The sequence below is a fragment of the Macaca fascicularis genome, chromosome 4, assembly GCF_037993035.2.
Source record: "Macaca fascicularis isolate 582-1 chromosome 4, T2T-MFA8v1.1".
Lineage (NCBI taxonomy): Eukaryota > Metazoa > Chordata > Mammalia > Primates > Cercopithecidae > Macaca > Macaca fascicularis.
Window position 1 is genome coordinate 54,777,680 of NC_088378.1, and position 20,022 is coordinate 54,797,701.

The window sequence follows — 20,022 nt, forward strand, 5'->3', positions numbered from 1 at the left end:
TCCTATCCCCTGTTGCTGGAATATAAGCTGGCAGAAGCTCTACAGAGAGCGATTGGCCATATCCGTCAAAATTACAGATGCACCCTACCATTAACCCACCAAGTTTCCTTTTTAGGAATTGATTCTATTGATGTACTCACACTCATGCAAAATGTGTTTGAGCAAAGATATTAATTGAAGCACTTCTGGTAATATAAAGAAAAGCCCTAATGTGTTCCAGCAGAAGGCTCTTAAATCTATGTCTTTAACTTATAAATATGTACAATAATATACTCAGTATTTAAGAATGGTAAGGCAGATAAACATGTGAAAGTTCATATGGTACAAGCTTAATTATAAAACCACATTCAGAATAATGTGCAAAATATAATTCTATTTACACATGTATGTTTATCGGTGCATAGAATAACCCGAAAGGGATACATAAGAAACCAACAAAAGTGGCTAATATAGGGATAAAAATAGGAAAACTTTTCCATTTATAACATGTGCAGATGTTATCTAGACTAAAAAAAAAATAATTAAATAATTCAAAAAAGAAAAAATTCTAGAAAAAGAATGAAAAAACATAAAACAATTTCCTGTGTACAGTCAATTCAACACCACGAGTAAAGCACTTACCATATAAAAGGCAGTAGTAGGCCTTTATTAGTAATTATTTTCTCCATCTTTATAGGAATTTAGGACTCAATTCCAAAACTCGGACCCATGCTGGCTGCTTGTTAACTATGGAAAAGTCATTGTATCTTTTTAAACTTTTTTATCTTTCCATTGTATAGTGACTTAAGACTTCTATCTTCTTTACAAATCAAATGTAATACTGAAAGATAAATCACAGAATTGTACTTTCTGTTTTTTAGCAAACATGTTTCATAATCCTAAAAATTGTTTCTTTATTTGGGAGCCTTAGAAACAGAGTAGAATATCTTAATGTCAATCATCTTAATTCAAAGAACTAATTTTGTAAATCTTTTCTTTCTCTTGTATTTTCTCTGATTTAAGTCAATATACAATATTTTAGCTACTTCTCTTCTTTGAGTTTTTGTTGACAAGCTGCACAAACAGCATTTATTTAGCTGTTAATGCAGTGAGTTATTTAACTTTGACCTTTACTGATCAAATCCATGTAACTATGGGTGTGCAACAGCCACTCCCTGGGTTACCCTGGGCACACTGTCTTCTTATGGTACCAATGTATTTTGCTTTCAGATTCCCACAAAACCAGGTTCTTACTCACACTGTATTAGTTTTGCTGAGGCTAGGAGCTGCTGTCAGCTCTGATTAGATTCTATTTCTTACTACAAGCATATTATGGAATGTGCTTCCATAATAAAATTTAGTCTGAAATAGACTGTGTGCTAAAGGTCAAACTATCACAGCCTTTGGCTTCCCTCTAGATTCTAAATTTATGTTCCAGTTCATGAATCTTCTCTTCTATATTTGTTGGCAGGGTGGAATAATCTTAATGGAAAAAAGTTCTGATAATCCACCAATCTGGCTCCATTGTCTTTTGGTGGTGTTACTTGGGACAGGTTAGATTCTGGGAATCTGAAATGCTTGCTACTCTAAAATTAAGTAATCAAGGTTACTGTATCTCCTTGTCAGCGCCTCCTCTGAGATTGGTCTCTTTCTTGGATATGCTGTTTTCCTTCCCCTTATTACATTTCCATAACTCTAATACCACAAGAGAATGGGGAAGCTGTTTACAGCATTGATTTACAAGAGATAACCAAGACCCCACTGAGCTCCCCAAGATTTTAGAATTGACTCTCAATTAATAGGCCTTTATTAAGTACCTATTCTTTAGCCTCAAATCATATGTAATGCAGTTGAGGAGATGAGAAGCAGACATGTGCATAGGTAATAGAAAGCAGTAAAGAGTGATGCTAAATAAATGATACATGAATTAAAATGCCATGTGAGAGCATAATCAGATAGCATTCACTTCCCCCTGAGATAAGGATGAAAGACTTCTTGGACAGTTTCAATTGTGTTTTAAGGGTAGGTAGGATTGGGGCAATTAAAGTGAGGGAAGAAACACTACCAATGGTGGAAAAGGCATATACCAGAGAATAAAAGCAGTAGCAAAATACAAAAATGGGTTTGGGGTGCAGTGAGTACATGCATTGGCTGGGATGGAGGTGTTTGGGATATGTAGGTCATAGGGCTGCCAAACTTAGAGACCTCTCCTTGCTAAAGCTGTCTAGCCCACAGCCTCTCCTAAAGAAAGAATCCCCAGCCCAGCCATTTTTTTGGTGGGGATGGGGAGTGGGCTGGGGACAGAGAGATAAATGATCCAGAAGGAACCCAAACTAATTAAGACTAAGGTTATGCTGTCCAGTCATGACAGTCTCTGCCCAGACGAGGTGAGAGCAGTTAGGCAAATTATTTATACCAACTACCTTTGGAATTTGAGGACTGGTCATGTGGCAGTCCAGGTCTCACTAATATAGGCCTTCATAACAACTCTCTCAGCACTGATTGAGTGGGTAAGTTAAATATTAAAAGTGGAAAGAGCCAGTACCCTTCTACAAAGGCTGGAATGTAACAAAAGCCCACCAAGAGTTTTGCCTAGGCCTTTCCTGGGCATGACAAGATAACGCAGGAATTCTTAAAAGGACCGATTCAGGACAAACAAGTTTATTGGGGCTCTGAAGAAACTCCCCAAACCTCCATGATTTAGCCCAAGACAAGATAAGGGTAATCATCCCAGCACTTGGACCCATTTAGATTAAGTAAACTGACTGAGACTCCAGAGGAAGGTCTTCAGGACTCAGATTTTAGTTAAAGAAGAAGTTAATCACTTATGTCTATGAATGAATGCATACTTACATGTAGACATAAAGCTTAGAAGGTATATAAGGCTCTGGAAATCTTTGTAATTTTGTGTTGGTCTGGTAATAATTTCCAGGCGTTCTCCCTGTACCAAGTTGTAGAAATAAACTCCCTTCTTCCCAGTTCATCTGCATCTTGTTATTGGGCCAGGAGAATAAGCAACCTGGCCCTCAGTTTGGTCTGAGAACAGCCATGTGACAGCAAAGGGAAGCAGAGATAACTTGATAGAATGCCACATAGGACATGGCCCCTTATCCAGCCCCATTGCATCTTGAGTCTTTCCTATTTGCATCCACAAGAAGCCAGCAGTCCCAGGGGTTCACATATGAGATGGGGAGGTTAAAGGTTTGGGGACACAGCCCTTGACATCTTTTCTTCCTGAAGATTCTATATAAGCACAGTGAGTTCTGTACAATACACAGATTGTTCTTCCAGCTCTGGTCCTTACAGACTTATGTAACAGTCATTTTCATGATTAATATATGATCTGATGGCAAAAGAGTTCTGTTCAAGTATCCTGCTCATTTGCGTATTTAAAAAAAAAAAAGACTAGAATAGTTTTTTCTTTCTAAGACACTGAGCAGCAGAGAGGGTAAACTATGGGTGGGTAAACCTTTGGTGGAAAGTAGGATCCCCATGGAAGGACAGCAGTTCCAGGCAGATACAGCAACCCTGTTCTCCTCCTCCATATAAAAATGCATTTGACTGTGCCACACAGCACATTTGGGTTGAGGGAGAACGTTGCAAGGAATGCAATTTTTTCTTTGTAAGGAAAGCTCAAGAGCTAGCAATGCAGGGATTACATCAGCGATAAATTTTTGGATTGACTTGTTATTTGAAATTCTCTAAAATAAAACAACAACAAAGAAATAACAGCAGCAATACCTAAAATACATGCCTCAGCAAGCTGACAATCACTGCCACTACTGTGGCACCGATTCCCTTCCAACCCACAATGGCAGGCCACAAACAGGCACCCAGAGCCCCCGCAGCTCGGAGATGGAGAAAAGATGTTTCCACAAGTCTGGGAAGAAGGAGAAAAACTGGAGAGTAGACATCAGTGATCAGCTGTTTTCCAAAGGTGACTGAGAGTGACAAGTGCTTACAAGAACACCAGCTTTTAATGCTAATCTGATTTCCAGTCTCACCTAACACCCTTCAGGCTGTAATAGAACTGTCTTTCTTTCCAAGTAGTGTTTCCTCTCTCACATTCTTTCCCCAGTGGGAATCTTCTCTGATTTTAGGTCATTTTAGCCTTCTTTGGTTCCCACATGGTGAACACCTAGCAAAGCTTTCCTTCTCAGGCACATGACCCAGTGGAATGCTCCCAAAATAGCCATTGTCTTTCTCTTAACATCACAACCAAGGCAAGGTCTTTATTTCCCTGAATCTGCTCTATCTTAAACGCCTCCTTCCTCTTCTGGTTTCAGTTGCTCACAATCTATTCAAAACACTTGAAAGCATCACTTTGTCATGTTATTTCCTTTCTTAGGATCCTACAGTTACTCTTCATTGCTTCTTAAATACAACTAAAATCCAAGACCATGGGCTTTATTGCTTTCCAGCTACTGGATTTCCTATCCTCCCACCTTTGTTCAGACCCAGCTGCCCTATCTCCTATTAATTTACCATTCTGATGCAATCAGGAAGTTTTGTTATCCTTTCTGTCTTATCACACATACTACATTTTCCATCTGAACACATGTGCCCTGATCCTGGCCTGTATCAATTAAAATCTTCAGCATAATGACTTTCACTCAAGATTTACCTACAATGAGTTTTTCCAAACAGTAAATCATTTTTCTTCCTTCTCAATCCCTTAGAACTCCACAGTTATAAACATAGAGGAGGAGGAGGAGGAGGAGGAGGAGGAGGAGGAGAACTTGGACGAACACATTAATAAGAACAGCTTATATTCGGGCAGAAGTTTACAATTTGTATGGCAATTTTACATGCACGTGCACACACACACACACTACCTTATATTATTTTTATCATTTACTTAGAAGAAACTGTGTCCTAAACTCTTTTCTTCCCCACATCTTTCTATATGCCACATAATGCTTTGTACACATGGAATGAAAAATTGATTGATAAACTCAGTTTTTGATACATGATTTTAGAAAACAATTTCCCAATGAGTGCTTCTGTTTTCTTGCCTTACAAGCTGTGAAGATAACTAATTTACCATTCACTGACCTCTACCGGGAGAGCTTTGAGGATTAATGATAGAATTATAAAAAGCCTCATTTTACAAGGTCACAAAGAGAGTAGTAGAATTTTGGAGAATCATGACCCCCAGAGACAGCCAAAGGGAAGCACATTCCTTCATCTTTTCTCTATTTCCATTTCACCTTTAAAGATGTGAAGTAGGCACAGCAAGAGAAAAAATATCCCAGAACCCTAGAGTGTTTATCCTAAAAATCGATAGGCACTGGCCACCAGTGAAACTGACCAGCAGCTTTGGCAGAAATATCTTTCCATGGTATATTATCAGCTGTGCACATAATTCAGACCCCTGGGGCAACTTCCAAATAAATGCTCATCATTTCCACAGGCATTAAAACCTATTACCTTGGGGGCAAATGTTCTAAGAAAAGAAAATCATGGTGTTTCATTACTAAATCAGCACTCTGAAATAAATGGCTGTTCTATGACCATATTTATTAAGAAATTAATATTCTAGGCATTGTTTTCTCCAAGCTACTAATTTCTTCCTCTTAATTCTACAAAATATCTAATATGTCACACTATGGGATGCTCCTTGGAGAACAGGACAACCTCACAGCGCTGCCAATTATTGCCTCTCCTGGCATTTCTATAACACTCTGCCCTTTTGGTGCTTTGTTTTTTTCAGAGTCTACTCTTTTTGAGGGCAATGTAACTATACCCAAGGTATATTTAAATAACCATTAATGAGTGCTTATCATGATAGAGGAAAAGTGAAAAAGTCTAGCACAGGAAAAATGAAGGAAGAGGAAGAGGTAATCAACATGCAACTAACACAGACCTTCGACTGATGTGATGCTAGATATTTTACTTACAAATTGAAATAATAATGCAATAAAAATTTACATACTCTTCACCTATATTCACTCATTATTACTATGCTGCTTCTTGGCTTTCTCTCTATGTAAAAATAGATAGTATATTTTAAAGTAAGTTGTAAACACCATGATACATCACCTATAAATACTTCAGTATCTATCTCTTAGAAACAAGGATGCTCTTCCCCAAAAATCTGTGTACCATCATCAGTCTCATTATTGATGTTTAAGTTTGATCACTCAGATAAGGTAGTATCTGCCTAATCTCTCAATTGGAAGAACATATTTTCTCTTATAATTCGAAAGTAATATGGGGAGTGTTACTTTGAGATTATTCCTTTCTTCAACAACATTTTACCTAACTATTTTGACATCCATTGGTGACCCTGAATCAATTATTACATTGGCAGTTACAAAAATATTATTCCTATTTTGCTGATAAGGAAACTTAGGCTCCAATTTGTACCTTGCCCATATTAATTAGCTAGAGCATGGCTGAGTCTGGCTTCAAAACTGGTCAGGGTCTCAGACTGATCATCAGCTGCCATTTGGGATCATGCTGGGACAGTCAGGTGGGAAGGGCTCCCTGGCAGAGCCTCCAACTGACCTGTGCACTGGGAGGGGTGCATACTGGGGTGGAGCCACAGAAGTTCCTGCCTTTTGCAATGGGGAGGAGCCTGGCCCCTCCTCTTCCTGGGTGGAACTTTGGAATTCAAGCTGCAAGGCAGGAAGTCTATACTAGAAGGATTCTCACTCTGTAGAGAGGCCTTATTTCCCCCTTTTTCTCCTTCTTGCCAAATAAATTCCATTAATCTCACCCTTCAAATTGTCTGCGAGACTAATTTTTTGTGTTGGTGAGCAAGGACCTCATCTTTAGCTGAACTAAGGAGAGATGAGAGACAATACTGCCCTGTTAAGCTCATGGTAAGATGGGCCCTCATTCCTATAACAAACCCAGAGAGAATCCATTGGCTTTCTTAAGATTTCTGTAACATCTCCAGGATTACATTTTCATAGATCCTCATGGCTCCACCTTCCTGGCCCTGATGAATGAGTGTTTCCTGTTCTGCACTAACCCAGATGTTTAGCTTGGGGTTTTTCTTTGATTTTTCTATACATAAAAGAGCCTCTATGTGGGCAGCAGACTTCACTGAAGGCTTGTAGTGATGTTAAAGGAAAGAAAAACCTTACGGTGCCTCTTCACCAAAAATTTAGAATTGAGTGTTAGCCATTTTTGTTGTTAAAAGTCATGCGTCTTGCCCCATGTTTCCAGACTCTCACTCATCCCAGCTCCTCCATATTCATGCTTTTATGAACAAAAAGATTAACTTCTGTGTATATTTTTATAGCAATAAATTCAACACTCCCCAGCCCTTACACATAACTCAGCTGTGCCTTCCTATGTGTCTTCCAGACTCAGCCAATGTTCTAAAATTATACATGGTAAAGGTTTGGTGAGGCCTTTAGTTTCCAATTCCTTCCAAGCCCTTCTGAGGAGGACTGGGGAGGAAATTCTTATATAACATATTAGATCAGACCCAGAAAAATCAATGAGTTTGCCTCAGACCCTACAATAAGTTCAGAGCTAGGTTTATCTGCCTTTGAGTTTTCATGGAGGTAAAACATTAACTGGAATTGCTCATCACGGGTGATGAGAGGCTGACCGCCTCAGTAAGGATGATGGAAGTGTTGCATTTGAGATTTACAGTCATTAGTTTGGGACTATATGTGGAGTTATTCCTTTTAATAGAAAAAGTGACCTTTGCATGTCTAAAGAGAATAAGAGAAAGGGCAACTTTTCATAGAGATACTTAAGAGTAAAGATAGATATTTGGGAAGCAGTATCAAACTAAATGAATTATTTTCTACCGTGGTAAGAATCAATATAGGTTCTTGTAAGAAGAGAGGGATAACAAACACTCCCAAACCAGACCAAAACCTGATTTAACATAAGAGAAAATAGAGTCATTTTAAAAAATAGAAGAATTTGTAATAGCTGCCTTGATATTATAAATATTTTTAAAATGGTTTATAAGATTGGTTATTTTTTGAGCAGATTTTTTTCTTTATCACAAAGACTATAATTCAGAAAAAATAGCAGAACTTTGGGCAATATCTATGCACGTCTTAAAATTTGTATGCTCATCTAAGGTAATGTTTGTGGGTGTTAAATATTAGATCCATTTTATTCAAGTGATATTGCCAAAATGTTCCCCTAACAGGAGCTGTTCTCCCAACAACCAACTTTCCCAAAGCAGCCACTTACTTCAGCTTTCTCCTTTATACTGTCTGGACCTTGGACATCAGACTATGGGCCATCCATTTCATTTCACACACAACCTTTCACTGCTTTGAAATTGAGAACCACAATGCCAATCTCTATATTCTGCTTCAAAATGTAAGAAAGCATGGAAGATTTTCCAGTAGGCTACTGTTGTAGGACTTTCTCCTTTGTTCAGCTAAAAACTGGGTCCTTGTCACACTACTCTATCCCCTTGTCACAAAAGAGCAAAACTCCAGAAAAGGAATAAGGTCCCTGGTTTTGGCTGCACAAACCTGAAAGATGCTACACCAAGATGACCTCATCATTGCTACCTGCAGCCTGTCCATACCTCCTGCTCACCTCTCCTCCTTGCTACTTCTCATATGGCTATTTTCTTCAACACTGACTGCTTTCTGGCTGTGAAAGAGTTCCCTGCCCTGTGAACAGGCTGGTGCCAGGGTTAATAAAAGTTTCTCTACTGCTCAGCCTCTCTGTTGACACTGTCTCAAGAGAAACAACTCCAGCAATGACTGTTCCTCAGAGGATAAGAAGAGCCAAGGAGAAACAAAAGAAATGTAAGTGCTGTTCTTGTGAGGATCTTCTGTTTTCTGCCAGGATCAAAATGAACCATCTCTCCCCTCCATGTCCCTCTACTTCTCTTCATTGTGAGAATCTCTTGTGGACAGACGTATTCCATTTTTGCCTATCTCTATCTTTCAGAAATTATGTGGACAATAAGGAAATGGCAGAAAAAGAGCAGTGACAAAGTCCCAGTGGAGCCAGAGGGATGACCGAAAAATTGGAGGAAAGACATAGAGAAATGTTGGTGGTTTTTCAGAGGAATTTCAGAAAAAGAATAGACAGATGTAGCACAAAGCTGGAGATATACTGGTTTGCTGTTAGTAACAAAATTCAAATGGTTCTAGGAAACCTTGGACAAGCTATTTTTTGTTCTTAATAAAGGTTATATTTTCTTTACTTTCTTTGTAAAAGTAGAAACTAAAAGAAATTTTAAATATTTTTCCAAAAAATCTCAAAGGAATTCATTAGCCTGATGAAAAGATACAACTTCTTTTAATACATTTAATTATCAAACTGTGATTCCTATGAAATAATGAGTGATTGCTTACAACTTTGTTATGAATGAGGCATTACTAAAGCATTTCACTTGGATCACCCCCATTTTATAGATGAGGAAACTAATACTTAGAGACAAAACAATTTGCCCAAATTTCCAAATTTACATAATAATTAGTGGAACCATGCAAATCTGCACAGCCTACAGGAAAATGCCAAAAGAAATATTTAGACCCAAAAGGGATCAAGAGTTAAATCAGATCCTCCAAAATTAATTTCTGGTTAATTTCATCAGTACTACTTTTAGGGGGACTGTTACCAGGAAAAGGTCTTGATCCGGATCCCAAGAGAGGGTTCTTGAGTCTCATGTAAGAAAGAATTCTGGGTGAGTTCATAAAGTGAAAGCAAGTTTATTAAGAAAGTAAAGGAATAAAAGAATGGCTATACCATAGGAAGAGCAGCCCCAAGGGCTGCTGGTTGCCTATTTTTATGGTTATTTCTTGATTATATGCTAAACATGGGGCAGATTATTCATAAGTTTCCCAGGAAAGGGGTGGACTATCCCCAGAATTGAGGATTCCTCCCCTTTTTAGACCATATAGCTAACTTCCTGACGTTGCCATGGCATCTGTAAACTGTCATGGTGCTGGTGGGAGTGTCTTTTAGCATGCAAATGCATTATAATTACAATATAATGAGCAGTGAGGACGACCAGAGGTCAGTTTCACTTTTGTCGCCATGTTGGTTTTAGTGGATTTTGGCCAGTTTCTTTACCACAACCTGTTTTATCAGAAGGTCTTTGTGACCCGTATTTTGTGCTGACCTCGTATCTCATTCTGTGACTTGTAATACCTAAGTTCCTAGGAATGCAGCCCTGTAGGTCTCAGCCTTATTTTACCCAGCCCCCATTCAAAATGGAGTTGCTATGGTTCGAACGCCTCTGACAGAACCAAGTAATAATGTCAAAATGATTGCCAAAAAAATGGGTAGTGGAGTTTTTCTGGACCTAGGACATTAAAAAGCTAGCCAGTGATTCTCCCCAGCAATGAATACATTTGACCAAAAGAAATTCACAAAGATCAGGGAAAGAATGACTAAAAATTGTTTGCCTGGGAGAGAGAGCATTGTAAACCTGCCTGTTTGCGCAAATGCTCACTTTGAGAACGTCCCATTATAACTGCTGCAGAAAGAGAACACAGAACTCTAAGAAAAGCAAAGCTGCCTCCTCCCCCAGAGAGAAGGACCTGAGGCACTCCTTGGTGCTATTGCAGGTAGCAAAGAGTCTGACATTATAATTGCAGTATTAAAGTGGAAATGCTTATGGGTTCTTAATTGCTTGGAAATCTCTGCTTCATTTAAGCCTTGCAGAGTAAGTGACTCGCAGGGTAAGTGACAACAGTTTCCAATCAAACTGGCAAATATTTTATCTTTCTGTGGCTTACAGTCAACAGAAAGTTGTCATTGTGTCTTCAATATTTCAGCTGCATCAGTGTTCAGAAATGGGACCCAGGAGAATCAAGGCCCTTCACCTTGTGCATTAATTCCTTTGCCTGCCCAATAGCAGAAATAACAATGCACACTCTAGGGCCTACTGAATAAATTAGCTAATGTCTATAAAGAATAATGAAGATTAAAATGGTGCATGTAGAATTGTCATGAGGAATGAACACACTGACCATACAGTACTTCCTTACTCCAAACATATGTATTAAAGCTTAAGACCATGAAACCTGTGACATTGTACTACATATTGGTTCAATTTAAAAGGTAGTCCTTTCGGAAAATGGTCTACTAGCCTTAAATAGGATTTTAAGATAATTTTAATATTTTAAACTCTGAACTGTTTATTTAGGCTTCCTTTTTACATAGTCACTCATGGCCTGCCAGGGTCATTCTGAGTATTCTACAAAAGGGTTTCAAACAAAATCAGTTTTTTGTTTTTTTTTTCCAATCCAGCTAGTAATGACCCTTTCTTCTTGAATCAGATTTCAAAAAATTGGGAATATTAAAAAATAAACTTTAAAATCTGATTTATGGAGCTCTAACTACTCATTAGACCTCTTAAGTCCTCCCGCAGCTGCCATTTACCCCAGCCACCAGTGTGGCCCACCTGGTATGCTTCTCTCAGCTCAGCCTTCTGGTCGGCTAGCCCCCACTTCACCACCCTGACACACCCCACTGCAAATATCTGTATCCATGATGAATCATTTAAATTTTGATGTCTAATTTATGTGACCCATCGACTAATCTATGTGACTGGATTCTAGAGTTCCTACACCCAGGCCACATCATCACATTTTTACCAGGGACCTCCTAACAGCATTGTGTCTGTGGACATAACAGATTTTAGGCACTGTAACTGTCTTCCTGGTCTCTCCAGACTGTGGCTCCCTCAGCTCTCATCACCCCAGAGCCTACTTTATGCTCATCTCCAAACCCTCCCTTTGGGCTTCTTCAGTCCTTTATTTATTGTGGAACCTGTAACTCTGCCGTGATTGTCCCTTGGCATTTTCACTGGATGAGCTTCTTCATGTTGAGGCTGCTAGTTGGGAATTTTATCATTCTGAGAGACAGTCACAAAGGAGAAAGCGAGTGAGAAAGAGAAGCTCCAGTGACTCACTTCTGAACAAAATCCTGAAATAAGCAAGCTTTCCAAATGTGCATAAAATTTCTGCTGCATCTGTATGGCCAGCATGCAGCAGTGAGTTGTGTGTTCTGCTCATCTCTGGTAAAATGCAGCATATTAAAGTTGGCTCTAGAGGTTCCTTCCCCACTCCACTAATATTCACAATGCCAGTGCAGTGTGGCAGGGTAGGCATCCTTGTGGAGAAGGACACAGAAGGCCTATGGAGAGGAAACTGGAGGATCTACCCCTTGGACACCACTGCTAGGCATTTGCAAATGCAGGGCTAAACTGGGGGCAAGGAAAACAAAGCTTGACTATTACTTACATTTCATTCATGGAGGAGAAAAAACTTTCCCAAAGAAAATCTCTAGATGGAAAGGATAACCTTGGAAAGATGCTTCTTCTTCCTTAATGGTAAATGACTATTCTTAAAACAGAAATTCTTAATCTCAACTCCATGGGACCTCTGAGGGTTCATGGACAGAGTCCAAGGCAGATAATTCTACAATTGGAAGCAGAATCACATCGAATATGTACGTGTGAGTGTATGTGTGCATGTACACACACATATCTGTATTAGGTGAAGAAAATATTTCAGAAATAAGATTCTTAAATGTCATCAGAGTCTCAGAGTATAGTTTATAACCTCAATACGTTTATAAACTTGAATAAAAATTGTAATCTTACAGAGACCCAACTAGGGACATTCTGAATTACAATACGGAAGTAGTTTACCTAGGTATGGTCTTACAGAGGTATGGTAATTGACGGCCAAAGTAAATGAAAGAGACTGTTTATTTTTTCTTACTTGCTGTTATTTATGCCTTCCTTTCTCATCCATAATCCCAGTGAAACTGGGGTACCACGTGGTAGGCAAGGTGCTGGGATCCCAGGGAGTCATGACAACCTTTTAGCCTCTTTCTTCAACTCCACAAAAGGATTAGGTCTGATGATACTTCAGGTGACCTTTCAACTGTAAACATCTGTGGCAGGGTCTTTTTCCATACTATGACATAAATATTTGTCCTCAAATATACATTCAATACAAAAAAAATTAAAAATAACAAAAAACAAAAGAAAAAAAAGCACCAATTTTTTTGCATTCTTCTGAAACCTCTTCAAAAATTAAGACCTTGATGTCAAGGAACACATTAGCATAACTACAGAATTTGGCACTAATTGCTTATGATTTAGTGACAGTCATTGAAAAGAGACTCGAAGTTTTTAGAATTGCCTGTTTCTTGATAACTAAATACTAGCAGCAATTCTTAAACTTCAGTCTGCACCAGAGTCACCTGGAGGACTTGTTAAAATACAGGTTACTGGGCCCCACCGCCAGAATTTCTGGCTCGGTGGGTTGGTGTAGAGCCTGAGAACTTGCAACTCTACCAAGGTCCCCGGTGATGCTGATGTTCCTAGGTCACACAGTACACTGCACTGAGTCCATACTGGAGGGTCGCCTGAGCTCAGGAATAACCTATTTGACTGTCACAGAAAAGGCTTAGATCTATTTGTTTATCTCTGAAAGCAGATAAATAGCACTCAGACATTCATGAAAACCTCGCTTCCTACGTGTAGGCATAGACTCATTCCCTGCTAACTCATCCATTCCATTGACTTATTCCACCCTCTGGGTGGCAGCAGCTCTAATCTCTCCCATTTCCCCAAAGAGCAGAAAAGGGCCATGTAAATGTTTTTTTTTGTTTTGTTTTGTTTTGTTTTTGTTTTTGTTTTTAAAGTGTTCTCACAGAGCTCTAGGTCTTGACCAGACAAAAACAGAAGGCCAGCATTCCGTGTCATGGCTTAGGAGGCATGAAATGAATGCCGCCTGGGGAATACCAAGTGACAGAACAGCACATGCTTGGTGTCATAAATTTGCCACCTACTCATTACAACTCATTCAAAATAAATTGGGATTTGGGGGGTTGTTGCCCTGGGCGTGAACCTAATATTTGCACAGTCTGTGTTATTTAGTTCCACATGAGATGCTACTGCTTCTGAGGAATCAAGAGTGGTACCAGATGGTGCACTGAGTGTGGGGGACTGCAGACCCAGATGGAGCTCAGGTCCTTGCTATGTGGCTTTTCTGAGTTTCCAGTTCCTTGTTGGTTAAGTAATAACTACTTTGACTGACATGAGCCCTTGAGGAAAATTTTCAATTTCCTTTCCTTCCAATTCCCTATAGCTTGATCTTCACTCACCATGGGCCCTCTGACCCCTTTTAAGGGTTCCATACAGATTAGAACAGCTTGGACAATATTTAAGCATAAATGTGTCAACTTTCAGAGATTATATAAATTCTATTTTCTTTCCTATTCTAAAATGAAAATCATCATATTTATGTTCTTCAACACACTGCTGAAAGTCTTAATAAAACACCTTCTAAATTTTCAGTCAAAATGTCTGGCTCTTTGACCTACCCGATTATCCAGTATTTGTTGGGCCTGCTATGTTTAAGGCGTTTTGCTAGATGATATAGGGCAGGGGTTCTCCGACCAGTAGCATCAGCAATACCTGGAAACTGCTGGAAATGTACATTCTTGGGACTCGGCCCAGAACTACCAAATGAGAAACTCTGGAGTTGCAGTAAGTTGCAGCTGCAAGTTGCAGGTGTATGAGTATGACAGAGCCTGGGAGTTCCCTGGAGGGACAGAGTTGGTGGCGTTGGACTATTAGTAGGGGATTCATGGAGGGAATGTGTCAGACCGAGGACAAAAGGGTCTTAACATACAGAGAGATGAAGAAAGGTGAACAAATTTCAGGAACAGCCTGAGCCAAGCTTTGGCAGAGAAGGTAAGTGTTGATTCAGAGAAGCTCTGGGTGATGAACCAGGACAGTGAGAAAGGTGCTCCATCATGGAGAATTTAGAACACTGTGCTAGAAATCTACTCCCAAGGAGTGTGGAGCCAGTGTAAGTTTTTGAGGAGGAATGTTACTCAAGCTGACCTGTGTTTTAAAAAATAACTCTAGCAGCAAGATGAGGGATTTGATGTAGGAGCGTTTGGAGGGAGATGATGATGTTACAGCCCCTTCTATGAGTGACTGTGAGTTCTAATTTAAGATCCCCAATATTGTTTTAAAACTGCCTCATTAATATAAGGATTACATGTTACAATTAAATGAGAAATGTTAGCACTCTGATTGCATTCTGACATACCTCTAAACCACTAGATTAAACTAACACATGTTTATTGGAATTTGGGGTTTTTTTTCTTATGTTACAAAACAAAATAAATTTTGATGGAATGGTATTTCTCTTCCTAAACTTTAAGCAAAAGTATGCTTTCAAGTTAGCGGTCTTATGCTTATGAGTCAGCCTAACATCCTCTTTTCTGGTAGAATGACCCAGCCTTCCTGTTTATCATCCCATCTGGCTTGTTGGTCAGTTCCTTCCACCCTTCGTGAGGTGGGTCTGGTTTGGAGCTTCCCTAGTGTTTGTAGCCTACATGCATCTCCAGGCAGCCCATTCCACACACCGCAGGCAGATTGCCCAAGCCCCTGTGTCTGCTTTGCTAAATACCAACCCATCCCAACCCCCAAAAGTCATTCATCAGGTGGGAAAGCGATGCAGCCTGAAGGATCTGTCACTTCAGTGGGATCTGAAGGATAAGTAGGACTCAGGAGGCAGAGAGGGTGGAACATAGTATCTGAAAAATGTTGACAATCGCATTTGGAAGTTTTTAAACTACTTCCTGTGAGTAGAACTGCTCAGTGTTCAGCCTGTTTTAAAATCTCAGCCCAACGACTTATTGTGATGTTTGGTTTCTCATGTTCTCTCAGTTCACTCATCAAAATGGGGATAATAATGTCTACTCCTTGTGGAGAGACAAGACTAAGATGGTTAGCCCAGGAACTATTATCATTTCTGAATTACTACAAGCAAACTGAAGCCCATTAGCTTAAAAAGAAGTATCAATCTTGCCATTAAGTTAATTAATAATGGTGAAGATACTCATGAGTTTCTTTTATAATTCAGTGATATGTATTTTATTCCATGTATTTAAAAGAATGGGGTGTAGTTTGTTTAGTAAATGAGACAAACCTCAACTCTAGCCAAGGAGTTGGAGTGCAAGAATTCTTCTTAAATAGCACTATTAACTCACTTTAATTTTTATGTTTCAAATGAAAGGAATATATCAAATTACACAGAAAGTAGATTTTGTGATTTATTCTTATAAAATGAATGCGAGTCATAATTTGGTTCTAACAATACAATTTTTAAATTCCTTTCAAGTTAAATTTTACTCTAGAGTCAGAAGACTTTAATCAACATTTCTGACTGCAGTAATAACTATTCCACTTCACACTGAAGAAGCTACAGTATCTAACTTTGAGATATACTCAGAAAGAGAAGGAAGTCACTTAAGATCACATATCCCATGAGTGGGATCTCAAGCAAGAATTAAAACTGAGTCTGTGTTTCCTTAGGATAAAGTTGAGGCTGATTGGACCAAACAAGATCCGCAAGGATGGAACAGGGGCTTCAAGGAAACTTAAAGTAGACAAAGAAAAAGAGCAGAAAATTCAGTAAGAAGTCAAAGACCATTGAAGTGACCAAAGTGGGATTGTAGAACTATTTGTTGATATGTAAGAATATGAATATTAACACTAATTGATAAGTTCCATCATAGCACATGCACCATGGCTCACATAATTTCTGACACATTATAAAATAAGCAGTAGATGAGAACTACAGAGAAGAGGTCACTGTGAAATTGAAAATGAGAAACATGTAATTACAAATCAATCGAATATATAAAACCACAAATCAGTCCATAATAGATTATAGCAGATGTATAAAAGTCAGCTTAAAGACCTAGAGTGATTCCCAGGCCCTCGACACTAGACAACAACCTGATCTGAACTCATACTAGACCTTCAGAACGCTCTGTGAGAAGTAGGGATGACCTTTCATGGAATCAGAGAAAAGGGAATACGCATTTAGGACAACACTGAAAAGACAAGACTGGGGTTGGAGACCACAGAATCTGAATGGCATAAATACACTGGGTTGTTTACTATTCACCAGAATCATCAGTTGTGAGAGGTAGAAGCAGAGAAGCTCTACAGCTACATTGATTGGGGATTAGCTGAGCAGGTGAAATGAGAAGACAGGCAGGCAAGAACACTGAAAGAGAATGACTGAAGTGCTTGAGGTACCTACCATAGGTATCATGGGATCTAACCCCATAGGAAAGAGGAAGGAGGGGTTTGATGTACAGAGAGTTGGAGGACTAGTGGAGGGACTGAACTTTGTGACAAGGTGGATGAATGCAATCTGTGGACTCGATAGACTGAAAAAGCTAAGAATGCAGGACCCTGTAATCAGAGAAGGGCCTTGGTGAGGGCAGGACCATGAGAATGAGCTGAAGCAGGGAAAGGTCAAGGTTATTGGGGCCAAGAAGATCATAAATTCAAGCAGCCAGGATGTTGCATGGGTGATCCATGTGAACAGAAAAGTGGACCAGGTTAGAGATGAGGAGATGAGGTGTCGGGAGGAGAATAAGGCTACACAGGCTTGTTGTTTCCAAAGCATGAGGAGGAGATCTAGGAATCTGGTAAGGGAGTGAGACATGGAGAGATGGTGGTTTAGTGAGCTATCCCAAGCCTCAAAAGAGAAAGGATTTTTGCTTCCGTGAGGAGGACTCGTGGCCTGGAAGCACCTTTGAGGATGAAAAGTGTGCTGAGCTAAATTACTGGAGCTGAGGAATTGGGCCACCTCCACGTGGGGGAAACAATGTTGTCAGAGTGAGAGAACCATCAGCTAAAGCAAGAATGTGGAAGGAATGTTCAGTGAGGCAGCTGAGAGCATAGGAGACTTATAGGATAGGAAAGGGCATAGAAGAAACGTGTTCTGAGTGAGGGAGTGAAAAGTTGGGCAATAGGAGAAAAAGCAAAGAAGTGTTTGCAAAGAAAGGATGGAAGAGGACAGAGGAGGAAGAACCTATTTTTGGACTGTCACCAAAGTTGGAGGGACAGGAGGCATTGGTTTCATGGGGAAGTGAATGAAAGTGAATGGGGAAGGAATGTTGTCCGGGAGCAATGGATAAAACTCCTGTGAAAGGGGACCGGGCACGGTGGCTCACATCTGTAATCCCAGCACTTCGGGAGGCAGAGGCAGGTGGAACACCTGAAGTCAGAAGTTCGAGACCAGCCCGACCAACATGTAGAAACCCTGTTTCTGCTAAAAATACAAAATTAGCCAGGCATGGTGGTGCATGCCTATAATCCCAGCTACTTGGGAGGCTGAGTCAGGAGAAAGAGTCACTTGAACCCGGGAGGCGGAGGTTGCTGTGAGCCGAGATCATGCCATTGCACTCCAGCCTGGGCAACAAGAGTGAAACTCTGTCTCAAAAATAATAATAATAATAATAAAAATAAAAAGGCTCCTATGAAAGGAATTATTTATGACCTGTATTGATGGTACTGTGAAGGGAATTGGGGAGGTGGTGTTAGATTTATCTGAGGAGAAGAGACATAAAGAGGAGAAAAGAAAGTTGGACTGGGGCAAGATACCTACCTTATATATGGTCTGACCTCGAATAACCTTTAGCCCAAAGGCATGTTGAGTTCCATTGTAAGAGAAAGTTTAGCTCCCCTCTTCCCTCCTGAGGTTCACTCAACTCAGAACATTTCCTCACATGAGTACTGTAAGCAAATTGCATGTGAAAGAAAATACATCAAAGAGCCATGCAAGAAGTAAAGAAAAGTAGGAAGCTCACAAGGTGTCCATAATGCTGTAAATATTTTAAAGGGCAGCTTCCAGGGTATTTGTGTTTTGAATCTGGGGGAAAAACACAGTGTGTTGTCACAGTGCCCCATGGAAGTGCAAAGCAGCATGTCTTCATAGATTCTGTTTAAGCGTGCCTTCAAAAAGGAGTAGTTCTTGCATCTGCTGCAGTTCCTGTCTCCTCTCTGCTTAAAACAATATCTTGCAAACAGCAGAGTTTCTTTGAAAAGATAAGAGCATTTGGGATTCTCCAAATGCAGCCGGTACAGACTCAGGTCTTATCTGTTCAGATTCTCCTTGGCTTCATTAACTATTAAATGCTAACCTTTCCTATTTAACAAGAGGAGACTCTTAATTTCCACAGCCTGATGAGAAAGATGTGGAGGTCTATCAAGGCCATGCCTTTCACATTTCTGTCTTCTTCAACGTACCGGAAAAAAAAAAAAAAAAAAAAAAAAAAAAAAAAAAAAAAGCTCATTAAACACTTCTAAGCACTGTTCTGACTACATTTGCCCTTCTCTTAACCTGAAGCTGGTTGGCTGAATTTGATGTTCTTTGTATCTGTGGCACCTGTGTCTGCAGTGCTTATGTGAAATGTTGGAAATAGCCCTTGTAGCAGCTCTGGCTATACAGGGCTGGTAAAGTCTTCCAAGGGATAGTTTGTCTTCGGGGGTGTCAGGGAATTCCTGAGCTATGGCTCAGTCAATTGTCCTTGGTATTTCACTTATTTTACACATGCATGCTTTCCTTTGATTAGTGAATGGTTAAGACAGTCTGAGCCTGGTCATGGAACAGTATAATTCTTGAGGCAAAATGGGGCAAAATCATCTTAGAGTTAGATCTTTTTAGTGGAAGTATTTCTTTACTTTCCAATATTCTGGTTATAATTTTAATTCTTGCAAATTAAGTCTTAAAACCTAGGGCTCACCTAAACAAGACAGCATGTTAACAATTTGTTGTCTCTTCAAACTAACGTTTTAAAAATATTTTCTCAGCATGCATTAAGGAGAGAGGTTGTATGTTCTGTAGGGTGTGGCAGAAAAGAAGAGCTGCTCTTGGCTGTGCTGAACTGTTCTGAGCAATTTAGTAAGGATCTCAGATGTGCCTAACACTCTGCAAAATATGCCTACCCTTTCCAGACCCACCATCCTCAGAATCAGGTAGGACATTCCTCACAGTCCCCTGAGCCCGAGTCCGGGAAGTCTTGTTTGTAATGTCTTATCAAACTAATTCCTCCAACCACTTTTCCCTAGAGGAATTCTGGTAAATATGATTTCTTATACTTGTTATATTCCCATTGATGTCTTTGTAATCAGTGACATTTAGTTCCCTTCACAGATTGATGTCAAAGGCTGTCTAACCTTTGATTGAGCTCTACCAATCACTAAGGTCCCAAAATATATATAAATGGCCAATTTTGATACTGTGTCAGGGATTAAAAATA

At 39.7% G+C, this 20,022-nt stretch overlaps 1 long non-coding RNA gene across 3 annotated transcripts in view; it reads right to left on the minus strand.

Annotated features, from left to right (window-relative positions):
• The window catches only part of LOC102116371 (uncharacterized), a 321,221-nt gene that overhangs the window by 49,786 nt on the left and 251,413 nt on the right, over positions 1 to 20,022 (minus strand). The gene's annotated exons all lie outside the window — the stretch shown is intronic.